This window comes from Camellia sinensis, chromosome 14 (genome assembly GCF_055761805.1).
Source record: "Camellia sinensis isolate YWXY chromosome 14, ASM5576180v1, whole genome shotgun sequence".
NCBI lineage: Eukaryota > Viridiplantae > Streptophyta > Magnoliopsida > Ericales > Theaceae > Camellia > Camellia sinensis.
Window position 1 is genome coordinate 113701344 of NC_138974.1, and position 17313 is coordinate 113718656.

Sequence of the window (17313 nt, forward strand, 5' to 3'; positions counted from 1 at the left end):
CCCTGTAATTTTCCCTTTGAGAACTTTGTGCCATGAAATTTAAATAAATGCAAAACACTCGTGGTTTTGGCAGAACAAAGCAAACTTAAAATTTTGTACCATTTCGAAGTTCTCCAGCTAAAATAATTGTTGTTTGGGTGCCACAAAGTTCTAGTAATGTGGCCAATAAATCCATCACTGCATCCTCACTATAAATTACATCCGACCCCCAACACTTTTTTCATCCAAAATAAGAGAAAAACACAATAAGAGTCTATATAAAATTAAGAAGGGAAAAAAAATAGAAACTCTAAAAGTTAGAAACTTTAAATGGGCACCAAAACAACTCATACAATATCACTACTTGGTCCAGAAGCATTAAACAAATACTAGGTAATTTGATGACAATGCATATGGAGCATGGGACTAAATTCGCAGGTCAAGACACACCATGTGGAAAGTCAAGGTGCAAAATCCAACAACCAAGAGCTGGTATTAGTTCTTAGGAAAATTGATTACAATAGCCATAACAGTTGTAACGACACCGTAATAGGCACTCAACCGAGTTGTAACGCCCATTATACCTACTTGGTTATAGAAACAACCAATTTTTAAAACCTTTGTTATGTGGAAGAGAAGATATAAGATCTTTGTACCATAATCAGCTAATGGTCGAATCAATTCTACAACAGGCTCCTCTCCCCAAATGAGTTGATTCACTGTCGTAGAACCACGAACATTTCCGTACAGATTAGTTCCAACGTTCTTCCTCAGCATCCTTAATCTATCTGCCAAATCAGTAAGAATAACTTCAGCACCCAAAAGGGTAGCAATGCAGTTGGAAACACAACGGAAGAAAATCATAATTTAAGATAATGACTTTCATATAAAATTAGTAAATAAATATAGAAAAATTTGAGTGAAAATTCCACTCCTCATGCTACGCACTTACTAATCACATTCATAGACATTCATAGACTCAGTTTGTTCATATGGTACGATATATAATGACAAAGATGGAACTTAAAAATAGTTGTTGTTATTATTACCCAACTCATCCACAGCCAGATCTCAATTCAACAACCTTCTTGCCTTGAAGAAGCACTGTCCCTGATTCTATAGCATGCTCTAAGAACTTCCCCAATACAACTCCACTGTCCCAAAGCACTGATCTTGTTACTCCAGGAGTTCCCTAAAGTTATAAAAATAAAAACAAATAAAAAAAATCAAAGATCTAAAAATGATCATGACTAGAATATAAACAAAGTGAAAAGATGGTCCAAATAGTAACTGATTTACAATATTATGAGGAAGCCATAAGCCAAATCAACTATCCCTGCTTTAGAAAGTTCTGATAAGTATTCAACTCCATAGGTCAGTCAACCCAAATATCCTTTCACCTACTAGAAATTATTATTTATCAACGAATGGTACAAAAAATTTCACAACACAAAACTACAAAATATTTGCAAAGGTGTATTTGTAATTTACCCCCAATTGTGATTCTAATTTTATAAATTGGACAAATGCATCCATTCTATCCAAATACATTAAGCATGGAGCACTTTCAAAATAGAATTACAAATACAATTTGAAAGTGCAAATATCAGCAACAAATTCATACTCAAACAAATAAAAGAGAAAGGAAAAAGAGGGGGAAATATATGAAACTAGTAAAATCAAACCGTATTTCGGACATCAAACCCATACTAGTTTAGAAATCAATCCACAACACCCAAACCCATTTCAGAAATGAACACCAAATTCAACTGATTCAAGCATATAAAACCCTAAAGCCACAATCAGAAAAAAGGGAAATAAAGGAAGAGAGAGAGAGAGAGAGAGAGAGAGAGAGAGATGCAGAGAGAAACTGTGAATGAGAAAGACAACTAGACAGACACATCAAGAGCGAGAGAGCGAGCACGTGTGCGCGCACGCGCGCGCGCGCGCGAGAGAGAGAGAGAGCGAGAGAGAGAGAGAGAGAGAGAGAGAGAGGGAACCTGTGATCTGCGGCTGTGCCAGTGGTGCTTTGCGGTGGTGACCGTGGTTGTGTCCTTCGTACAGTGTGCTGCGGTGAGATGTTTCTCTCTGAGGTTTGGTGTCTGATTGTCTTTGTCTGAGAGGTTTGAATGTTGTTGTGTAACAAAGAAAGGGGCAGGCATCAATAAGAGAGTTCACGCCCTAAAAAATTTCAAGCTTTAGCTACTAAACTCAATTTTTGTCAGCAAAAGGGTGCTTATTGGCGACTATCCTATTTGGTAGCCACAGGTAAATCAACGACTACTATTTTATTGGTCGCCAAAAGTATTTGGCGACTAAATCTCCATTGGGTCGGGAAAAAATAATATTCGCCCACTAAATTTTTTAGTCGCTAAAGAGTAACCATAAAAATATACATGATTTTGGGCTACTAACATTTATTTTGTAGGAAAACAATAATATACAACGACTAAAAAAAAATTAGTAGCCTAAAATGCAGACTAACGGCGACTAATAAATATTTTAGTCTCTAAAAGTGACATTTTTGCCAACAAAAAAGATAATTTGGTCGCCAATAAATAATATTTTCCGACTAAAAATGTTTAGTAGCTACATCCTATACCAACACCGACTAATACACATTTTAGTCGCCCAAAGTGACATTTTTGGCGACTAAATTTTTTTTAGTCACCAAAAGTGGTTGCCAAAGGTGCAAATTCTTGTAGTGTAATGAGAATGCTTGATTTTAGTCATTGAGTTTGATATAAACCTTTTGTGAAATGAGAAAATGTTTTTGAGCATATAATGCATATGTAGCATCATGACCATATACATGTATAGAAACGTATTATCTTTTGAAAGATTACCCTACTGGAATATATGTTCACCCTAGATAGCTAAAATCGTTTTAAGGTATTGATAGTGTGCCTTGACATTGAGGCAAGGTATAAGACATGTGCATGAACTGAGAGAAAGCTCTTTTGACCCGTATGTCATGGGCCATTTATTTTATTGGTTGAGTGCCATTTTTAAGGGTTGTACTCTTTGATTTGATGTGAACCTTAGAGCATTTTATTTACATATAATGTTGTTACTTTTGAATTACATACTATATATTCACTACATTTAGATATTGAATATAGGATGTTTGTAATTGGACAATCTCATGTAAGGAATGACATTGATATATATATACATACATGTGAGAGAATCTCTTTGATTATGTTCATTATTGTCTTTTTCTGTTATTGTTTATGATTTATTCTCGTGGGTCAGATCTTGTCAAGGTGTGACAAATATAATGGATGATTACTAAATCCTTTAATTCGTTGATTAAAGTAAGAATTCCGAAACCAAGATTCTTTTCTAAACTTGTTGATTCATGAAGAATATCGAGCATAAAGACTTAACAGTGGTTCATTCACAAAAGAATACCCAAAGTTGGAACAAAATAGTATAAAACTTGAAATATATAATTCTCAAAAAATTCTTTTTCCCTAAGGTTTGCAACCATTATTTATAATAAACCTAATTTCTAAAAAATAAGAAACTAATAAAACGGAAAATAAAGTAAAAACTAATAAAATAGGAAAATTGTATCATGTCAAATTAGATAACTACATAACTAGATAATTCTATAATATTCTATACTAAATTAGAATATTCCTAATAAAATGTTAATTTTAGAAAAAATCCAATAAAATAAAATATTTATTTTTTAAAATTTGATTTTCATCATTTTTTGTTGCTTGAGAAAACTTGTCCTTGAGCTTTCATTACTTGAATTAATTTATCATGTTTGTACTTGTCTGCACCTGCTTTATATTTGAGATTAACTTTTTCAAACCTGAATTTTTAGTGAGAATCTTTCATAATTAAATGAACAATTTTCTTAATTAAATTTACAGTAATGCTAGGGATACTTACAATCTTACTAACACACTCACAAGTCTTGATAAGATCAACCATCACTTAGTATGGGACCCACATCAATTTGTGAGTGTATTAGTAAGATTTTTAGTAAGATTGTTAGTATTTCTAGCATTTTTCTTAAATTTAACCCATTTTCTTTGTAGCACAATTCTGACCAATGAAATTTCACTTCGCATCTTCGAACAATTGATCCTTAAATGGGCTATAATGAAAACTCCACGGAATGTAGTTTTGTTAGGATAAGCCCGTTCTTAACTCTACTTCAACATGTTTTATTTTTTGATCAAATCTATCCTGAAATGAATTCTAGTCCTCTTTGTTGTATATGAACACTATGACCCCATCATTGCCTTTTTCTAATTCCTCCACTTGAGGTTTTTCTTTCTTTTTTTTTCCCTTCAATTCAGTTGCATCACTAATATGAAAAATATCAGACACAGGGACCATAATTTAGAGTAGATTCACAATGTCTAAATTTATCCATGACTTTATGAATTTCAAGCCCCTCATCCATTAAATATTCATCAAATTTCGAAGGTAAATTATAATCAATTAGTTGTGATTCCAAAAACGAAGTATTTATATCCGATAGTATCTCATCGAATTCTTCCTCTTTAAATATCTTTTTGAATCATAGTAATTTCTAGATCAATTTCAATTCCTTCTTCAAAATAGTCGATAAAATCTCATACGTCTCCCTTAAAATTTCTTTTGTGGCTTCTTCAAGGTACTCATCATATGAGGGAGGAAAATCTCAATTAACTTGTGAGTCAGAAGAAATGAATCCAAATTCATAAATACATTTTTTTTATCTTCATAATTTTTTGATGCGTGATCTTTACTAAATCTTTGATTATGAAAACTCGGCAACTCAAGATCATCATCAATTACCTCCTCATCTTCCATAAAGATGGATTCTTAAATTGTAGTTGTCGTTGTTGTTATTGAATGGGAATCCCAAAATCCCAATTTCCTCTTTGCACAAAACCGCACATGTGAACTCCTCCTTCTATACATGCGGGAATGCTTGATGGTCCAAAATTTTCCCCAAGGCATTTCAACACTTCTTCGTTTTGTCCTTATCCGTGAAACTCAAAATTTCTAACTCAAGAAACAGTCAAGAAGGTTAAATAAGGTTAAATTCACAAACATCAACATGTCATAACTCTAGGCACCGAAAGTAAAGTGATGAGTCCGAATATACAAGTTCAAGTCAAGTTCGAGACATGGGACATCACAATGATCCTCTCCATTGCATATTTGTAATAGAGAGATTCTATTACATCATCCAATTGTAAGTATAATAATCTTTTAAATTTAAAATAATTATAAATTTGCATTCTCATTTCATAGTCATTGGATATGTCACGAAAATCCTCCATTACATACATGGAATGGAATGAGGATCAAAGTCCTCTCATACATAAGCTATATATAGCTAAACATGACAATTTAAAAACATTAAATGCAAATACAACAAGCCAATTTCCATTTAAATTTTTCAACCTCCATGCCAGCCATTCTTAAACCCATATTTATAGCATTCCTGCTCATACCCCTATCTAGGGTAGTGCAATGAGGCTTATTCACAATGGTATTCACTACTCGAATCAATACTTCATTACTCGAGCGTTGAGCACTTTGTCAATTTTTTATGTTAAATCCTTGTACAATTTATTTTTCATTTCCACTGGAAGTCCTTTTCAAGTGGTTACAAGGTTGTGGAGTAGCATTGCTCCATTGAAAGTTAATGTATTTGGGTGGTTAGCTTTGGCACAATATAACCTCTACTACTTGAGATGTGTTATCTTTGATTGAGGCTGAATTGTATAACACTGAGGCCAATAATTAGGATCCCTTAACCTTACTTGCCAGTCAGATTGTATATTTTATGTATGTGTTAATGCCAATTAGGTTGGATGCAGTTGGAGCACCAAATGAGCAAAACACAAAGCATTTTTTTCACACCCCAACTCCAGGCATGACAGGCCGTGGCCTACAGGGACTTAGCCCAAGGCACACGTAAGCCTAAACATGAACCTAAAATCACAAAGAATAAATGTGATGATAGCCCATAAATAAATAAGTCAAAACCCTAACCAGTGACAAGTCACAAGTATAAATGGTAAAACCAGCCGTAACCAACTTCCAAAAATATATACTAAATGGAATACAAAGTACCCCCAAAATAAAATAATTCTAAGTAAAATCCAATCACAATGTATGCACAAAACTGACATAACAAGCTAAAACAAAATAATGAATGTCCTACAGGTCCATGCAATTGAGTCCCCGCTACGCCATGAGTCCACTCTAAGTCCTTCTAACACCTGGAAGTGATAAAAAAAAAACTAAGTCAACTGATAGCACAATGAGTAGCAACAAGGATAGTAAATACAATTTTGAAAACAGGGTTCAATTCCAAAATAAAATATATACCACAGAAACTAGATTGGCAAATTGTTTTGATAAAGATAATCTGTTTAAAAAAGAAGGTTTCACAGTTCAACAGTTAAAATACTCATGTCTCTCAAGACCATTACAAATGACATTCTCCACTTAAAACAGATTACAACATGATCATCAATAATTTTCTGGGTACCAAGAATAACAAGTAACATGCCACATAGTTCTCAAGGCAATAAGCCCGTTGGATCCAATATTGAACCAAGAGTCATCCTCGAGATGGCAACCTGGGCCTTTTCTCTAAGACGATCCGATTAAAGGTCACCTAGCCTAGCCTAGGTATTTTCCTTACAATCATTGAGCACTAGAGTCGTCACGGCCCAACCTGCATCTGTTCCCTAGTGGCCAGAGTCACCACACACAGTGGAATAATTTCCCTAGACTTTTATATACAGATGGTCCCAATAATCAATACAATTCAGTTTCGCAAAACAGAGAGTTCACCATTAGAAACATGAGACCATAACAAATAGTTTACAGTATGTCAAGTTTACACATGTTTCAGAAATAATTTAATTCCATTGATAATATAATAATTTTTTAAAACAGTCTAGTCTTGAAACAACAATTTAATTTTCCAATAGTTCAGTAGGGGAATATTTATAAAAATATGTAGCATGCAACTACTCACTTGAAAACAGAATAATGTAATCCTCGAATAGAGTATAAAAGTCCAACTAGTGTCCTGAACCAAGTATGAAAACTACACGTCACTATTAATTTAAAAATACTAAAGAATAAGAAACTAAGTAACCCCAAACTAAAGCGCACTACCCAACTCACCTTTACTCTTAAATATTACCTAAGTACATGTTCTTCAAGGTCTAAAATTACCCAAGACATGGGTTCAGATCGAAACTTAATTAAAAGTAACTTTAAGATAAAACGGAATTTTAAACAAACTTTCCCAATCTATTCGCTAATTTTGAAAATTACAAAACCCACTCCATGCTGTTTGAAAAATTCCAAAACCGTCCAGATATCAACTAATATATCCTAAGTTTCAACCCAATTGGTTTTACTCAATTTTCTTATCAAAACTATTATTTACAATCAATTACACCCAAATAGATTCTTTTCTGCAGCACTTTAAAGAAATAAATGGTTCTCTTAGTATACAACAACAATTAATGCAAGGCCAAACATTTAAGAAGCTAGACTCGTAACTAGTTCTAATGACACTGATTTGAAAATTTTTGGATTTATACCCAAAGAGAACGACACTTTCGAAGTTACTGTTTTACACTAGGTTTCTGGACAGATTTGTACGCTCTAGTTAATATTGATTTTGACTCCCAAAAATTATAAAAAAAAATTCTGATATGCAATTCAATATCTAATTAATCTATCATAAATATTTCAGTTCAAAATTCATCCGTTTGATATGATTCCTAGATTTTTAAAGTTTGTGGTTCTGTACAGAATTTTCGAACTAAGAATTACACTCATTCTCTGTACATGAATTTAACTCCTCAAATTTTTTAACAGTATATATATATACACAAAATACATACACCTACAACCTCTCCATCAATAAATTAAATCATAAAAGAGAATAAGGATAAAGAACAAAAATAAAAGAAAGAAAAAGGTTAGAAACCTACTACACACCCAAAAGTTCTTCTTTGATTGCAACTTCTTTTTTTTCTTTTTTTTTCTCTCCCTCAATCTCTCCCCCATGGTAGTGTGGCCACTGCTGCTATATGTGGTGAACAAATAAGAGAGTAGGGTTTGTGTTTATTTTATTTTATACTAGTGGTGGGCACACATAATGTGTGTGCAGGTCAAATAAATAGATAAATATACCAAATATATATGTAAGTTATATGCAACTCAAATGGTAAGAGCCTTATTTATTAATTTTGTGGTCTAGAGTTTAAGTCACACCCTCTTCTCTATTTATTTATTTTTTAAAATAAATCTTACCCTTAATTAAAGGCTTTCATCATAAATTTATTTCAGGTTTAAAATTAATTAAAAGACCTTCCAAATATTTAATTTGCACTTTAGGATTCACCATCAAAATATTTAAGATTGTAAAATTATTATTATTTAATTATTTACTTCATTTTTATATTCGGGTTCTCACAATTTTAGCCAGAAAAGGACTTGCCGCACGTGTGGAGTACCATTCCTGCACGTACGGCCCAACCAAATAAGTCAAACAGCTACTGCAAAAATTTCATGTGCGGAGGATTTTTTCCACACGTGCAAAACCCGCTCTGCACATGCGGTGGTATTTCCTGCACGTTCGGCCATGCCTTGAAAAGTGTGCCCGATGTTTTGAACCTGTTTGGAAAGGCTAGAGATATAAAATGCAGAAGAAAAGGCAGGATTAGGGTTTTGAAAAATTCCAAAAAGAGAGGTGCGGCTAGGGTTTGGAAAATGGGGATTCTCAGGCTTGAAGATCAATTTTCATGGGGGTTTCTACTTCTTCGATTTCTTCCCAGTCCTCCATGAGTGCCTAGGCTCCTATTTTTGGGGTTTTGATGAAACCATAGCCATGTAAATAGGGTTTTCTTTTTGGTTTTCTTTTTGGTTTTCTTTTATGTAATGGTTTGAACAATTGTATGGTTCTCAAGAAGTTTTCAAATATAATTTCAATTATTTTTTCGAGTAGTCTTCTTTCTATGATTGTTGAATGTTTCCCATGCAATGGTTTTCTATGCTTTCAGATTCAAGGTATGAGACAAATCATACTACGAGGGATGAGTCATTTTGCTACCGTAGTTTAGAGCGAACGCCTCGTACTACTTGAGATGGTTCGTGCCTATATGTTGAATGTGATAATTTTCTTGATCAATGCTTTGAACTTGTAGTAGCAAAGTGTTATTTAGTTCGAACCATAACATAATTAGTTTTCAAATTGAAATCTTATTTATGTAAGTAGTGGTGAATTCATTACCCTAGATTTTTCCCAAAATCAGTAACTTCATATTTAATTATAATTGCTAGTTTATTCGCTTTATTTAATTTAATTATCATTAGGTTATGAACAACCATCTCTTTCATCAAAATTAATTTAGGAATTTAACAATTTAATTAGTTTAATTTCCCATTTATCCCTATGGATTGATACCTGGACTTACCATTATTCTAAGGAATTTGGTACAGTTTAGTGTTTATTTTTGGTGCAAAAAACAACCCATCAAATTTTGGTGTCGTTGCTAGGGACTTCTGGCGAAATTAATTAATTTCAAGTCACATTCTTATTTTAATTTTTAGTTTAGGATTCCATTTCCCATTATTGATCAAATTCTTGAAAGGTTAGCGAGGCAAGGTTTTTATTGTTTTCTTGATGGTTACTCGGGGTATAATCAAGTTCTGGTGTACCCCACTGACTAAGAAAATACCACATTCATTTGCCCTTTTGGCACTTTTGCTTATAGGCGCATGCCTTTTGGGCTATGCAATGCACCGACGACTTTTCAACGGTGTATGATGGCCATTTTCTCCGATATAGTGGAGAAATTTTTAGAGGTTTTCATGGATGATTTCTCGGTATTTGGACCATCTTTTAAGGAATGCCTTAGAAATTTGACTAGAGTCTTAGAGCGATGTACTGAGGCAAACTTGATCTTGAGTTGGGAGAAGAGCCATTCTACGGTTTGTGAGGGTATAGTGTTGGGACACATTGTGTCCCCTCGAGGTATAGAGGTAGACAAAGCTAAGGTTAACCTTATTGCTAGCCTTTCTCCACCCACTTTTGTGCATCAAGTTCGATCTTTCCTAGGGTATGCAGGTTTTTACCATCGGTTCATCAAAGACTTTAGCAAAATATCCTATCATTTGTATAGTTTACTTGCTAAGGATGCACATTTTATCTTTGATGATGCATGTTTGAAAGCTTTTGAAACACTTCGAGCGACCCTTACTACCACCCCAATCATGAAATCACCAGATTGGTCGCTCCCATTTGAAATCATGTGTGATGCCTTAGACTATGCTGTCGGGGCTGTGTTAGGCCAAAGGCTAAATAAAGCACCCTATGCTATTTATTATGCTATTCGCACTCTCTCAGATGTGCAATTGAATTACACTAAGACCGAGAAAGAGTTGCTAGCCGTGGTGTTTGCCTTAGATAAATTTCAATCATATCTCCTAGGTTCCAAGGTCATAGTCTTCACTAATCATGCCACTTTGCTGCATTTACTATCAAAGAAAGACACCAAACCTAGGTGTCTCGGCATGATATGATGCAAACGTCCCTTATTCTTATGGCATAAATTTTTTATGTTTGGGGTATTGATTTTATGGCCCTTTCTCATCATCATTCGGGTTTAAGTACATTCTCTTAGCAGTAGATTATGTCACTAAATAGGTAGAGGCAATAGCTACTCGAACAAACGACCATAAAGTAGTGATAAAGTTTTTGCATGAAAACATCTTTAGTCGTTTTGGGTTTCCTAGGGCCATAATAAGTTATCAGGGTACACAATTGAGACTTTTTCTAGGTAAGCTTAGATCAAGATGGGATGGCCCCTTTGTGGTCGTCGAGGCATTTATTCATGGCGCCGTTGAGGTGCAAGATCCACGAAATGACCACACCTTTAAAGTAAATGGTCAAATATTGAAACCGTATATTGAGGGGCTTGGAAATTGTGATATGATTGAGTTCATTGCTTTGATGGACCCATTTTATTCTGACTGATACTTGGATTTCTTATTCTCTATTCTATCTTTGCTATTCTGATTTTTATGCTTGATATTATGTTCTTGATATCTAGGAGACTTTAAATCCTCTAAAGGTGTAATTCCTTTAGTGTTAGCCATGCCCGAACGACATCTGACGGTCTAGTATAGCCACCTAACTATGTTTGTAGTAAGTTCCTAGGATACCAACTGAGATGGTGAAAACTAAAGTTCGAATGGCAAAGCCTAGACTAAATTCTGGTTTAAATACCCAGGGGTATGGAGATTGCTTCAAAACCACCTTGGCTTGAACTTTGTATGGCAGCCCCATAGGTTGAGTTAGCTTTATGCGCTTCAATTCTGGATACCAAATCAACCTAGTCTGTCACCCTGTTGAAGAATAGGGAAAGTTACAAACATTGTTAGAGAGAAAAGTAGTACCTATGGTTTTTGCATGAAGATTATACCTTTGTTGAGCATTTAGATGTTTTCAAAGTGTTATTTTTATTTCAGATGTGCAATGAAGGTAGAAATGGTTTGCAATGTCTTTGGGTTGTACTTGGGTTAAGAAAATAAAAAATATATATAAAAAAATAAAATAAAATAATCCTGTACGTGCGGCACAACCCACCGCACGTGCGACAAAATTCCAGTCCACAAGTTCGCTATTGTTTTAAATGCAAGTGCACCAAGTGGTGCGGCATAGTCGCCGCACATGCGACCTGGGTTCCCTTACGTACGAGATAATTCCTGACACAAAATCCATCTCCTGCTTTATATGCATGAGCGGGGACTAGTGCGAGGATGCTGCCGCACGTGCGGCGTGCACTCCTACACGTGTGGCACCTCGAAATTAAAAAAAATAATAATTAAAAAAATGATTTCTTTATTACAATTTTTTTCTTTTTTTATGTATTTTATTTATTTACTTATTTTTTCCTTATGAAAAAATTGATTTCATTATCCAACCCTAGCCCACTCCCATCACTCTCACAGATTCTCTCTCTACCTTTCATTCTCTCTCTCTCTACCTTATCATCTTCCTTCCTTTCTCTGCCACTCAAACCACACCACTACCAACTTTCTTCATTCTTCTTTCCACCATCAGCAACCTTCAACCAAGGTCTTCTCACTACCATCGGAGCCTTACCGCTGGCACCCTGCCTTGTAGTTGAGTTTATTTTAGTTTAATGGAGCTTTTTCTTTTGTTGTCCCTGCCATTGTTCAAGGTTCATATTTATATTAAATAAATAAATAAATAAACTGGAAAACAATTCTGGGCGGAGCACCAGCTACACGTGCGGTCCCGTCAGCACACGTGCGACGATTCAAAAAAAAATTTGTTTAGCATATCTAATTCTTTATTTTATTATTTAATAGGTTGTGCCTTTTATTCTTTTTATTATTTTGATTGCTTAAAATAGTTTAGTTCATTATCTGTTTAGTTCAGTTAGTTTTAATTATTAGGTCATTAGTTACTGTGTCTAACCACACCATTGTTAAGTAGTTAGTTTAATGTACATGCCTACGACTAGTTGTGGTATACTAACTTAGTTCTATACTTATTAGGGTTGTTTCTTTTACTTTTATTTTTATTTTATTTTATTTTATTTATTTATCTGTTAAAAAAAATCGTTATTGCAATTTTTTTTAATGTATGTTATTCATTTTATTTCTTTCATTATTACTCTTCCTAAAAAAAAAATAAAAAATAAAATAATGATGTGAATTGCATGTGGTGAAACAAGTGAGCAGCCTTGTGGCTTGATATTCTTATTCTCATGCTGGTTCCATGAGTATGTGTATATTTGCCTTTAGTGTGTGCAGGACATGAGTAGACAGCTATCCACCTGGGCCATCAAAAAGGCCAGAGGTTCATCCTCTTCGGCACCACCGCTACCACCGTCACCACCATTCTCACCACCACCATTGGTTGAGTTGCCACGACCAGAGTGGGCTTCTCGCCCGTTTCACAAACTCACTTAGTTCAACATCCCATATTTTTCGAATGACCTGGTCACTTCTTGGGTTGTTGAGCAGCTTCAACTCCAGCAACAGTTAGGCATTTGAACTGTTACGGCGCCAACTTATCCTCGTCTGGTCCGACTCTTCTACCAGAACATGTACGAGGAGCCTATGGTGTCCTCTCTCACCCTTCTGTCCACCATTGATGGTAACGGCATTAATTAGCACCACGTAACCCATGATTGCCCGGGTGTTAGGTTTCTATGATGAACGTGATGGTCAGCCATTCCTTAAAGTTGAGGATCATCAACCCATACCCCACACCATCCATGAATTTTTCCCTAAGGCCCATGGTGATCCGAACTTTATGTGCCTGCATCGGAGCAAATTGCCTAGCCGCTTATTATTCCTTGACTTGATGTTGCATAAGAATTCCCTTCCATATGGGCACAACGCTGAGTGCCGAAAAGAGTTTGTGCGGGTCCTACATTGTTACCACTATGGTTACTGGGTACACCTTCAGCACGTGATCTGGGTGCACATGCGAAAATTTATGCAGGAGGCCGTTTAACCTCAACCTATGCAGAACACGACTTGGCCCCTACCTTTGCCAACCTACTCGCGCTAATCTTCTAGCTGAACAGCCTTTCGATTGATCCGGCTGAAGAGATCGACACTGCCTACCGTATTTTCGGCCAGCGAGAATGGCAGCATAGCTTATCCCGGATACCACTATAGGGTGGTGTCTTGGTTGCTAAGGTTGATGATCCTACACATGGCCCACCTCCTCCTATCCCTCTGTAGACACCCCATTTTTGACCGCCCTTAAGACTTGGACGCGACTGATGGTTTACGTGGTGGAGAAAGGTGTGCAGGGGAAAGGTTCAGTTTCTTCGGCAATGAGAGAGTCAAAACTCAACTTCATACCCCTTTTTGACCAAAACAATCTTGATGAAAAGATTTTAGACCTTAAAACCCTCTCTTTCAAAACATTTTAGAAATAAAGTTTCTACGATGTTCCAACGCTCGCATTTTGTTAAATGTTGCGCTTTTCGGTAAACCAAGCAAGGAAAAAGTAGAAATGAATGAAAGAGAGATGAAATCTTTGAAAAATCTTTCAAAACACCTTAATTAGGGGTTTGAAGTTGAAGAAAAGAAGAGAAGAGGGAAGAAACCCAGTTGGGGGAGAAAATGGGCATGAATTGTTAAGAAAGAGTCGAGCAACCCTCGCCGAATCGGGCCTATTCATTTGCATAATTGGAATCAAGCTATGAGGCCACCACCATTGGAAAGAAGACTTCTGAGGCTTCATTTTTCACTCGAGAATCTCCTAAAGCCAATTCCGGACGAGGGAGATATGGTTGATTGAAGTAGGGCATCACTCTGGTTGGACTGAAACTGCGCGGCTTCACCAAAACAGGCATAATGTTTTTCACAGGAGGAATTTTAATGCAAGGTTTGTGCCATTGGAAAGATAACTTCCGGGGCTTCAATTTGGATACTAGGCCAGCCACCATTGGACTTCCCAATCACTGGCCGGCCACCTTTCTTTCCGGCAAATCCATTTTTGTCCTGAAAAGTAGCAGGCCGACCATAAAAGGTGGTAGGCCGGCCACTTATTCCCAGAAAAGCCCAAAATTGACAGATGCCTTCCCTCCAGCTGTCTTCCACAACCTCCGGCTGTCCCTAGCTCAGATATTTTCGACCTTTAGTGTTGCTTTTGCTATATATGATGATATATCTCCCATTTTCCAAGAGAGACAAGTTTTGGCTCCATTTTTGAATTTGTTTTTTCCCTCCCTTTTCTTAGCCTCTCTCCCTCTATATAATACACACTCCACCACCATTGTTAAGGGTTAGACACTTTTGGCTTAGGCTCATAACCCTCCTCCTCCATTACTCTTCATTTTCAAGCTCCAAACACCCATTTTCTTGCACCACTTGAACTACAACCCCTAGCCTACCCCTCCATCACTCATTCCAACACCTTGGAGGACATTTGAAGAGGTTGAAAGTCCAGAATTTTGGTCCAAAAGTTGCTGATTTGCTGCTCTTCAAGGGTAAGTGTCTATTTCCCTCAAACTTGCATTTTTTTTGTTTCATTTATAAGCTATACTTGAAAGCATTTTTGGACTTGGTTGTGAACTAAAAAAGGTCATATTTTGAGTTTCTCTTCATGTTTGATCAAGGACTTTTTACTGTTTGAGGTCTTCTCCTCACCCTTTGTGTTTAATCTCTCTTTTAGGCTTATTTTTGCATGGTATTTTAGTCTTAATTGTGAGTTGTTTTGGACTTGGTGATAAACTGTAAAATGTCTTTTTTTGAGACCCTCTTCAACTTTGTTGAAGGTCTCTCCTCTTTTTGAGACCAGCTTCTACCACTTGTCTCTTTATCCCTCTTTTTGGCCTTTTTTGTTGCATGTTGTTTTACCCCCACTTGTGTTTATTTTCGAGACTTTATATAAACTGTAAAGTGCTTCATTTTGAGCCCCTCTTCAACTTTGTTGAAGGGCTCTTCACTGTTTGGGGCCAGCTTCTGTCCCTTGTCTCTATTCTCTCTTTTAGGGCCATTTTTGCATGATAGATTAACCATATTTATGTTCATTTTTGAGATTTGTTATAAACTGTAAAAAGGATTTTTTTGACATCATATTCATGTTTTATTAAGGGCATTATTTTATTTGAGATCACATGCTTCCTTGTATGCTTGATTGTCCCTTGTTTTGAGCCTCACACCTAAGCCCCAATTGCTTGCTTTATTTGGCCTTCAAGCCACTGAAATCCAGTGGATTTCAGTGGCTTGAACACTATTTTGAGAGCCAAGATCAGAGGGGGGTGAGCCCTCTCTCCTTCTCTTGTTTGGTGGCCTTTTTGGCCTTCCAAAGAGACCCAACCTTGCATGCTTCAAAGTCACTTTCCAGGGTCAATTTGGTGAGTTTTAGGACTACCATATTTGATTTTCATAGTTGTTTATGCCATGCTAAATGTCTACCTTGCATGTGCTTAATAACTCCTTGCATGCCCCTCCAAAGTAACTCATTATTTTTGCATACCATGGTTCCATATCAGTGGTTATTTGGGCCTATTTTCACATGATTTATTCACTGATTTTTTCGGGTTTGATGAGATTACATTTTCTTCATATACTTGCCATGTAAACCATGATTGCTAGTCAAGATTGCATGCTATTTTGTCCACCATGCTAGCATCTTTTGGCCATGCTTTGAACTGGAAGTGTTCATGTTTTTGGACTGCCTTGGCTCTTTCTTCATGCTTCATGGTCAAATAATGCATGCTTTGTATAGCTATAAGTCATTCCATGTGCCTAGTTTCGAGTTTCGGGTTTCATCTCATGCATCGGGTGACATTTTTCCATGTTTTGGGACTGTTTAGCATCATATTTCAGTGCTGGAATTTGTGAGTTTGCATGCCATCTTGTATCCCTTGCCATGCTTTGTTAGAGTGGCATTTGTGCCTTAGGATCGGTCCTCGGTTTGCGTGCATATGTGCACGCATCTCGAGTGTCTCATTTTTCATCTTATGACCACTAATGTGAGTGTGGCTGAGGTCCATTCATGTTGGTGTAAGTCCATTATGCATTGTGTATGCCATTTCAATTCATAGCATTGCGTATGCTAGGTTGTATGTTAGAGCATCGTGTATGCCATGTTACATCGCGCATTGTGTATGCCATTTCATAGCATTGTGTATGCTAGGTTGCATGTTAGAATTGCATTCATGCATGTCATGCATATTGCATTGTGTTTGGGATAGGAGTTAGCCCGAGCACGGGAAACGAGGGACGTTTCGTACTTCGAGTGACGGAACGTGTCTCAATTCCCAGTCACCGACACTCCGGATTATCCATGATGGAGTCTCGGTCTTGTTGTGTTTATGTGTGCATTCATTTCATATTAAGTCGTGCAAATCGACTCCTCGGCCATCATGCATCGATATGCGTGATTGGTGGCACGAGGATCGAGGACTATACTCCTTGAAGAGTAGTCAAGCTTACATATGTGAAAATACATTGTCATGCCCATTTCCTGCTCTCTGTTGCAGCAAATCAGAAATCAGTAGCTTTCAAAAGCCTTGCACAGCATTCTGGCATCAATTGCAAACAGAGGCTAATTGGGGTATCGCGATGGATTTCCGTGCCAAGCAACCCGAACATGCATCATTCATCATCCAGAGCAGAGTCGAGGCAGTCCCTAGCTTGCATGCTAGTTTACTACTTTCCTAGTTTAATTTGTTAATTAATTAGGATTTTGTATTTATTCGGACTGTATTGTTCATTTGGGACTGTATATTATTTATTCGGACCCTCTGCGCGAGGGCAATGTTGTAATAAGTGTGCGTG

The 17313-nt window shown here is 36.4% G+C and overlaps 1 long non-coding RNA gene across 1 annotated transcript; it reads right to left on the reverse strand.

The window, feature by feature from the left end:
- Nucleotides 1-283: 283 nt before the first annotated feature.
- On the reverse strand, nucleotides 284-2117 carry LOC114261836 (uncharacterized). The gene is made up of 3 exons (XR_003629124.2): nucleotides 1980-2117; nucleotides 1029-1171; nucleotides 284-767 (listed from the first exon to the last, which is right to left on the reverse strand). It is a non-coding gene; the product is annotated as an uncharacterized LOC114261836 (long non-coding RNA).
- Nucleotides 2118-17313: the final 15196 nt, after the last annotated feature.